We start from the raw sequence: 9,828 nt of genomic DNA, 5'->3' as shown, positions 1-9,828 counted from the left end.
CAATTAATATTAAATATCGTGTGATATCGTGGAAAAGGCAAGGACTGGAAAAATCGGCATCAAATCCTTCAGATGACTCTATGGGCTTCAGCAAATCACGTAAGCCCTCTAAGGTTCTGTTTCCTTATTTGTAAAATGAGGTTAATGAACGGGGCTTACTTAATAGGGTTGTTGAGAGAATTAAGTAAATGAATACATGTAAAACAAGATGAGAACCTGTTTCGTGCATAATCGTCATCTATTTATCAATATATCACTAAATATCAACACATTTAATTGTTATCAATATATGTTATTTGTTTTGATGCCTATCATGTTGTCCTTGAATTTTCTATCTTTAGGGGGCTTGGCCCAGGGCTCCCTAATGATGAGAGGTATACCAGGTGCCTTCCAAGAGGCCCACCTTGCATACATGCATCCTGCCAAAATCTACCTTTCGTGGAAACAGAAGAGGACAATTCCACAACTAGAAATTCACTGCTTTCTTCACTCTGTATAATAGGCTCCAGTTTCATCCACCTCAAAGAGAAACACCAATACAGTGAAGAAGGCTGAGCACCCAAGAATTGATGCTTTTGAACTGTGGTGTTGGAGAAGACTTTTGAGAGTCCCTTGGACTGCAAGGAGATCCAACCAGTCCATTCTGAAGGAGAGCAGCCCTGGGATTTCTTTGGAAGGAATGATGCTGAAGCTGAAACTCCAGTACTTTGGCCACCTCATCCGAAGAGCTGACTCATTGGAAGACTTTGATGCTGGGAGGGATCGGGGGCAGGAGGAGAAGGGGACGACAGAGGATGAGATGGCTGGATGGCATCACTGACTCGATGGATGTGAGTCTGAGTGAACTCCGGGAGTTGGTGATGGACAGGGAGGCTTGGCGTGCTGTGATTCATGGGGTCGCAAAGAGTCAGACACGACTGAGCCACTGAACTGAACTGAACGCATATATATGGAATTTAGAAAGGTGGTAACAATAACCCTGTATGTGAGACAGCAAAAGAGACACAGATGTATAGAACAATCTTTTGGACCCTATGGGAGAGGGAGAGGGTGGGATGATTTGGGAGAATGGCATTGAAACATGTATAATATCATATGTGAAACGAATCGCCAGTCCAGGTTCGATGCAGGATACAGGATGATCGGAGCTGGTGCACTGGGATGACCCAGAGGGATGGTACAGGGAGGGAGGTGGGACGGGGGTTCAGGATTGGGAACATGTGTACACCTGTGGTGGATTCATGTTGATGTATGGCAAAACCAATACAATATTGTAAAGTAATTAGCCTCCAATTAAAATAAATTTATATTTTAAAAACAGAAAAAAAAAAAAAAGAAATTCACTGCTTTAACCTTGGTTTGGTTACTTGCCTTCCTTTAAAACACAAATGTTTTGGGCAAGGGCAACATACTAAGCTAATAAACAGTAATATTTACCATTTGTGAAGTAATACCTTTTAGGTACTTGTGGCATTTATTTTAGCCTGCTTAATAATCCTGTAAGGTAAACATTATTCCCACTGACAAAGTTCAAACATTTATGTTTGTGAGGATAATCAGAGCAAATATGGTGTCACCTAATCAAGTTTATTTTTCTTTTCTTTTGTAAAATAAGTGATGGAATAAAAACAATCTGAGATAGTGATAGGCTAATAAAATACAAAATAAGTCTCGATTGGGGTATATGGAGACCCCCTTTCCAGGTGGGCTCTGACCTTGGAAATAGGTATTTCTGAGGATCTCTACTTAAACGCCTCTGTAACAGTTTTGCTGTTAACACATTATTTACAGAAAAAAAGAAAAGCATGTCCACATTTTCAGTGATGAACATAATATGACAATGCAAGTTGCCAGATACTACAAAAAAGTGTGTGTACAGGGGGCTACTGGGAGGCATTTCAGTCCTGAGTTTGAACAGAAATGCTCCTATAGCAGACTTTCTCTACAGCCACCCCTAACCTCACCCAGAACCTTCAAGCTCCCATTACTCACTGAGGCTGTGCCCATGTGTTCTTTAACCATCATCCAGGTTTGTCCTAGGAGAACGCAGAACATATCATTCATTGCCACTCATAGATATGTTACTAGATTTCTCCTTAAGCACAATGAAGTAGATGGAATATTACAACATCCCCTGCTTCGTTGGTAAGAAGAAATAATTCTATATTCAAGAAATTCAGGATTCTTAAGGGCATTGTGAGGACTTCTCTGGTGGTCCAGTGGTTAAGAATCTGCCTTGAAACACAGGGGACGTGGGTTTGATCCCTGGTCCAGCAACTAAGATCCCACATGCCCTGGATAAACGAAGACCATGTGCAGCAACTGTTGGGCCTTTTCGTCACAACTACAGGGAGTGTGCACTGAAACGTTTCAGTTTCATGCATGATGCAGTGAAGGTACTGTGTGCGGCAAGTAAGACCCAGAGCAGCCAAACAAATAAGTACATAACTTTATTTTTAAAGGGCATCTTGAAGAAGACTGTAGCTCTCATCACTTGAAAGGGAATTCATGTGGCCGCAGGTGATTTAATGTGGTTCATTAAATGAGTCAAAATTAAGTTGCAAAATCTGCCAACAGTAATAGTAGCACTGTCCTAAGGCTGGAGACACGCTGATTTGAAAATGCAAGTTATGGTAGTACAGTCAAGAATGGGACTATGTGATTTCACTAAGCAACTTCCTTGCCCAATGGAACCTACAGAGCATTCAATTTCCATACACACAGGTCACTCTCAGACTTAAGTTATTTGACCTGCAAGAAAAAAAGATTAGGAAAAACAAAAAATTATGCACAGACACCATGTAGATATATACTTGAAATAATAAACTTTAATTAATTTACATTTGTTCTTTTAAAATGTACATGATGACCATAATGAACAATGATAAGGACACAGAATTCTGGACAGACAGGAAGTGGATGGATGGGAATCCAGGAAACAGATGTAGTAGGTCTGATGTCTGAGAAGAAATGGCCACATTGTAAGAACTTCTTCTATTGCAGTTTATGATGTTTCATGCATGGGTATCAAAACAGACAAACAGAGAGAGAAAGGGAAAAAAATGATCAAAATGAAGTTCTCATTTTCTTGCATTGGAAAACAAAGCTTTACTTCTGCCTAGATTATTAATTGTATATCTCTAGTCCAAGTCATGTACTAACAATTTCCCTATAATTAGACACATACATATCTGCATAAGTTATTGCCCAAGGGTCTAGGTATTTTCTAGCATTAGTAATCAGCAGATAGCAGGTGATGTACCGCCAGTGGGCAGAAGGCCTCATTATGTTTGGGCCAACATGGTAAAAGGAGGGCATGGATGTTTATGGTGGGGCTAGAATTCTGGCAAGGAAGCCAGAATCTCAAAACATTTACCGTCTCATTTTGGTCCACTTCACCAAGCATGAAGCCATTGCTACTTCTGGCCAATTTCCCTGTTTGGGCTCCATCATTCTATAACGCAAAGAGAAGAGAAACTCTGGATAAATATTCTGTATATTGCTGATCCCATTCGTGTTGTAAAACATACAACTTTTTCTTTAGTTATTTTTTTGGGGAAAAAAAAATACACACATTTCCTTCCACTTTCATTGTTAGACCACTAAGGTCCAATATCACTTTGCTGACTTGCATAAGGTTATACCCTGGTGTCAACACAGCCAATGATCATTTGGAAAACCTAAACCCACTGAATGGAATAAATGAGCTTCCATATGTAATACTAATCTAAGCTTTCTAAGAGTGGATGAAATATGACTAGGTCCTATGCCCAAAGCCAAACAAAAATAATTAACTTACCTGGTATGAGACAGTCTGTAGACATTTCTCTTGTCTTGAACCAACTGCCCCAGAGACAGGACAGATCCAACCAAGAGACATCTTCAGGTGAGCTGAGGGGTCCAAGAAAACCCATTACTGTTGCTGAAACAAGCTGAGTTTCCATCACGGAGTGATGTGGTCCTTGGGAACTACCAGGGTGCTGTCATACGCACAGGTTCTGTGGACTGGCTGAGTAGTAGTTACTGGGTCCCTGGTTCTGGTAACTTATTAGAGGAATCCAGCAGCTGATAGAGTAGACAGGAGCTCTGGTCCTTTTCGTGAAGAGGGTTCTCCTCTTGTGCGTAAGTGTGGAACCATCAAGCAGAAAATCCTGTAGTTCTGTGGATGGTGCCTGTCCTAAAACCAGGTTATTCATTTAAGTCTCAGGTTGATATCTGCTAACAAGGTCACACTACACATTCCAACAGTGAAACCCTTGCTTTAGAACCAGTGAAGCTGATGTCCATAAGCACTGTTTCCTGATTGATGTTTTAAGAGGGATCTATAAAGGTTAAAAAAAAAAAGAGAAGAAATTGCTCAAATGAAGAAAAGATATTGGGATTGAGGGAGTGGTGGATTTTACTGTGATTCACTCCTACCTGCTTCCCTTCATGGGGGGTTAATTATATTTTCCCAAGACACTAACATCAGACTTGGATTGGCCTTCACTTCTGCGGAAATAGACAGGAGAGTGGAAGTGATTCCCAGGTAGAAGTTTAAGTCATAACTTGTATTGATAGTCCACCAATGTGTTTGATGTAATACACGTTGGTATTAAGAGATTCCTCCACCACTGTGGGCCTTTCAGACAAAATACCATGGAGCAGAACTCCCTGCTAACTACTGGGCATGTAGTATAATTGGAAAATAAACTTTGGTTGTTTGCAAACTGCCAAATTTTGGAGTACTTTGTTGCCATGGAACAATCTAACCTGCTCCAGCTGAGAAAGATAACTTGGAGGAAAACAGCAGTGTGGTTGAATCTGTCTCCATTCCTATTTTGTATATAAGCTCATCAATATAAGTAAACACTGTTTAGTTCCTTTGCTGTTGAGCATCTTTCTCCAACAGATGACTGAAAGAAACATTATCCTGCCTCACACATTTGAAGTATCTCAGAGTCAGTTGATAAATTGGGATTCATCAAAACCTCATTGCTCATTTTTTCATCACTGCTGAAGGAGCTGTCAAATTGAAGGTAATCAAATGGATTGAAAACAGGTCTACCAATGTGCTGTTACCCCCAAAATGCTCATGTAAGAAAATCTAACCATCTATATGTATGTAATGACATCTAAAAGGATGGCAGATGGACAAGGTTGTTGGGCTAACCAGCCTTTGTCTCTTTGCCCCACTCACAGCTCCTCTGCTACAGAGATTTGCCCATGAGGCCCTGGAAAGGCATCTTTAAAGGTTTCTCTGAGTTGGTAAAAAGAAGCTCTGAGTGGCTGTGCTCCCAGGGGAAAATAATCAGGGCTATAGAAAACCAGAAAGAGCAGTAAGTGAAGAGAGAGAAGCCATCACATTTAATGCTATTTATAAAGAAACAGAAATATTTAATGACTTCCTTGAGTTTTTTCTTTTTTTTTTAATGGAAAATGATACACTGGAAAACAGTGTGGTAGGAAAAAGTAACTAACATCACAATGGCTTTCCTAGATTTTCCATCATCTGAAAGAGTTAAACCTACCCCAGATGGGAGGCACAGCAGATGGGGGCATTCCGATGACTTATAACCTTGGATAATAAAATGACCTAAGACTCTATTTAGAGAAATAGAACAGCTATACTTGGGCTGTTTATAGACTCAGAAATATCATGATAAGCAAACGCAGGCAGTTCAAAGGAATGATGAAAAAAAAAAAGATAAGTGGATAAATAATGATCCGATGTTGTTGCGAAAAGGCAGCGTAGCTGTTGCATTGTTAATATAAACACAGATGACCTTTCATTTGCTCAACTTTCGTCTTCAAGACAGGAAACAGCAACTGATTTTTATCGGGCAAGTAGAATCTTCCACTTGCTTCTGCTGGGCTGACTTTATGGTGTATGTCAGAGCCCAGTCATGTCACTATCTCTTCAAAGCCCATGCTGAAAGCCTGATAGGAGCTTGAAAGGGAAGCTTATCCCAGGCATAGGCTTTGCGGGCCCCAGAGATGTTGCAGCTCGCGTCACAGGTCATAGGGTGGGAAGGCAGGGTGCACGTGTGCGGGGGCATGGGGAGTGGAAGGTGGTGATCAGACAGAAAAGGGCCTCGATTGCATTTCCGTGTACGTATTTGACGAATTCATCTTTTTCACAAACTTAAACATCCTCTAGGATAATGTTTATTACTTAACAACAGATAAACACACCCTGGAGCAATTGTTTTGTACATGAAGGGAGCTAGTGAATCCTATATTCTAGACATATGATGAACTAAAACACTCACAAAGAATTGTTTATGGATTACACAATATTTTTGCGTCAGAAGGGTTTCAAACATCTGAACGACATTTTCTGTTTCTGATCACGAGTCAGGTCTTTTTCCTTTTATGGGGTACACATAAGCCTGCACTCATCCATCCTGGACACAACACTTTAAAAATCCATGCAGGTAGTTCACGGCAACCCATGGTGATGGATGAACATTTTTTCCTATCTCTTCACTGGAAATCTGTCACGTTGTGATTTCATAACCTTTCCCCCTAAATGAAATCACCTAAACTGATCTTTAATTTTTTGAGGTACAGTCTACTTGGTCTGGGCTCCAAAACAGATCCTCTCAATACAAAATACATTCTTACTGTTCTTACTAATTAAATATTTCTCACCTAGCATAACACTTGTAGAAAATGCTTTTATATTTCTCTATAGCCATTACGTAGTCATATTCCTGTTTCCTTAGACACATGATGGACTGATTTTGATCAGGCTGTACCCACTCTGGGGCTTCGTAAGTGGCTCAGTAGTAAAGAATCTGCCTGCCAATGTAGGAGCCAGGGGTTTGATCCCTGGGTCAGGAAGATACCCTGGAGGAGGAAATGGCAACCCATTCCAGTAGTCTTGTCTGGAAAGTCCAATGGACAGAGGAGATTGGTGTGCTCCAGTCCACGGGGCTGGACACAACTTAGCAACTAAACAACAATAACAACCCACTGTGACCTGGCCAGAGACAGACAGTATTTCTCGTGGAAAGGACTTCAGTCACATCTTCTAGCTTCCAATCCTACCTCTGTATGTATCCACATAAGAATCATTGCTAATCAATATATTTCCACATAGTTTTTCCCAGGCCGTAAGTAGTAGGAACTTTACATGCCAGTACTAGTCACTACTTATTTAATCAGAAACAATGCTACTATCATCTAAATCAAGGGTTGACTAAATCAGTTGTTTTCCGTAAAAGGACAGATACACATTTTCAGCTTTGTGGGCAATATAGTCTCTGGGCCTCTGCTGCAATTGAACAACTCTGCCATGATAGTATGAAAGCAGCCATAGATGTAAATAAATGATTGTGTTTCAATAAAACTTTATTTACAACAGATGGAAGCAGGTGGTTTTGGCCTGTGGGCTGTAGGGTGCTGACCTCCGATCTAAATCAGACAACTTTAGCCATACTAACAATCGCAAATCAGATTGTCATCCTGGTAATATCACACTCACTAATGGCCTACACATCTCCCCTTAGATTTATGTAAGAAATGTAGAAATTCAATACAGTATAGTTGCAAGTTGCTAAGAGAATAAATCTTGAGTTCTCTTCACAGGTTAAAAAAACACCACAATTCTCCCCTTGCTTTTTCTTTTTCCCTTGTATCAGTATAAGATGGTGGATCTCAGCTAAGTTTAATTGTGGTAATCATTTTGCAATGCAAGTTAAGTTATGCTATACACTTTAAACTTATACAGTGTGTATGTCAGTTACATCTCAATAAAACTGAAAAAAAAGTCAATATGGATATAGAACTATTATTTTCTAAATAGGTCCCAACCAAAACTATAATTCAAAAAGATGCATGCACCCCAGTGTCCACAGGAGCTTGGCTATTTATAATAGCCAAGACATGGCAACAACCTAAATGTTCGTCAACAGACAGATGAATAAAGAGGATGTGAATTACACAATGGAATACTACTCAGTCATGAAAAAGAAATAATGCCATTTGCAGTAACATGGATGGACCTAGAGAATATCATACTAAGTGAAGTAAGTCAGAAAGAGAGACAAACACTATGTGATGTCACTTGTGTCTTGAATCTAAAATATGACACAAATGAACTTACCTATAAAGCAGAGACAGACTCACAGCCAGAAAACAGACTTGTGGTTGTGGAGGCACATGGGAAGAAAGGGCTAGGAGTGTGTCCTAGTTTGTCCTGGGATTAGCAGATGCCGACTATTACACACAGAACAGATAAACAACAAGGTCTAACTGTATAGCACAGGGAACTCCATTCAATATATTGTGATAAACCATAATGGAAAAGAATTTTATAAAGAATATATACATGCATACATATATATACATATATATAACTGAATCACTTTGCTGTACACCAGAAATAAATACAACATTGTAAATCAACTATACTTCAATAAATGAATACTACAGCTGTTAAGAAAACTGACGTTCCATCTTCTGCCCCAAAACACTTATTTTGTGGCTGTTGGCTACTGATGCAAATGCCACCCAAAAGAGATGCATTTAGATGTTTTCTTTTAGACTTTTCTTTGCAGCTAAGATAGGATCATTTCATTTGATGTCTTTTACATTTAGTAGTACCTGGCTAGTCAAGATGGGTTAGAGAAATGCTACTGGTAGTCAATCACATAAATGTAAAGCTGTGAAGGGATAAATCATGACAACAGCTACTTCTTAATAAATATCTACTGCTGCTGTTGCTAAGTCGCTTCAGTTGTGTCCGACTCTGTGTGACCCATAGACGGCAGCCCACCAGGCTCCCCCGTCCCTGGGATTCTCCAGGCAAGAACACTGGCGTGGGTTGCCATTTCCTTCTCCAATGCATAAAAGTGAAAAGTGAAAGTGAAGTCTCTCAGTCGTGTCTGACTCTAGCGACCCCATGGACTGCAGCCTACCAGGCTCCTCTGTCCATGGGATTTTCTAGGCAAAAGTACTGGAGTGGGGTGCCATTGCCCAAATATTATGCCAGGCCAGGCACAGCCATATAGGACCTCATTTATCTTCACTACAGCTTACAGATGAAAAAACTAACACTCAAATATGTGAATTGAATCACCCAAGATTCTAAAACTAATAAGAAGCAAAGCTAGGACTTAAACCAAGTCCCTTGATCCACTCAACATGCTCTTTGCATTAAAAGGTCTCATCTTGATCTTCATGTCAATGATTTTCTTGATGCCTAACCACAAAATTGATGATCAGTGTTTCTGATCTAACTGAACCTTAAGAAAAGTACCTTTTGTTAACTCTCAAGGAAGGATGTTTGAGAAACTGAGAGCGAAGTGTATTGGGCCAGCAGGACTAGGGAGGAATATGGCATCTTTCAAATGGTAATGATGACCCATCTCCTGGCTGGTGTGGGACTTCTCAGCTCTAGAAGCTAGTGTGCCCTACTCACACTGCCCTTCAATGTCAAGTTTGTGTAATGGATTGTGGAAGTCACAAATACTGGAAGGAAACAAAGGACATAGAAGCTTAAGGAATAGATGGCAGCAGACAGTGTGCACTCTCAAGCACAGTAAGTAATTAGAAACACACAGTAGGGCGTATGGACATCCGGCCCAAGTCAGCTGTGTGATCAGGGTCAGTCACTGCTGGATGGCTATCTAGAAAGAGGGCTGAGGAACTGAGCAGAAATCATACACTTGCAGACGTCCAGATACCAGGCGTCCCAATACTGGCTCAAGATAATTTCTTATTCCTCATTATGCTACTCTCTTAAAGGGATTTGAGGAAAATATGTTATGGCAGGGTTTAATGGCAGGGTTTAAAACTGATTAGTTGACATCCAATCAAAAAACTCCGGGGTGATGAACTTGC

The 9,828-nt window shown here is 40.3% G+C and overlaps 1 long non-coding RNA gene across 1 annotated transcript; it reads right to left on the bottom strand.

Moving 5' to 3' along the window:
• Positions 1 to 2,850: 2,850 nt before the first annotated feature.
• Positions 2,851 to 5,150, bottom strand: LOC139180107 (uncharacterized). The gene is made up of 3 exons (XR_011564424.1): positions 3,800 to 5,150; positions 3,377 to 3,454; positions 2,851 to 2,994 (listed from the first exon to the last, which is right to left on the bottom strand). It is a non-coding gene; the product is annotated as an uncharacterized lncRNA (long non-coding RNA).
• Between the last annotated feature and the right edge of the window lie 4,678 nt (positions 5,151 to 9,828).

Source organism: Bos indicus, chromosome 27 (assembly GCF_029378745.1).
Source record: "Bos indicus isolate NIAB-ARS_2022 breed Sahiwal x Tharparkar chromosome 27, NIAB-ARS_B.indTharparkar_mat_pri_1.0, whole genome shotgun sequence".
Lineage (NCBI taxonomy): Eukaryota > Metazoa > Chordata > Mammalia > Artiodactyla > Bovidae > Bos > Bos indicus.
The sequence above is the reverse complement of the archived record's forward strand: the minus strand, read 5'-3'. Positions and strand labels throughout refer to the sequence as shown.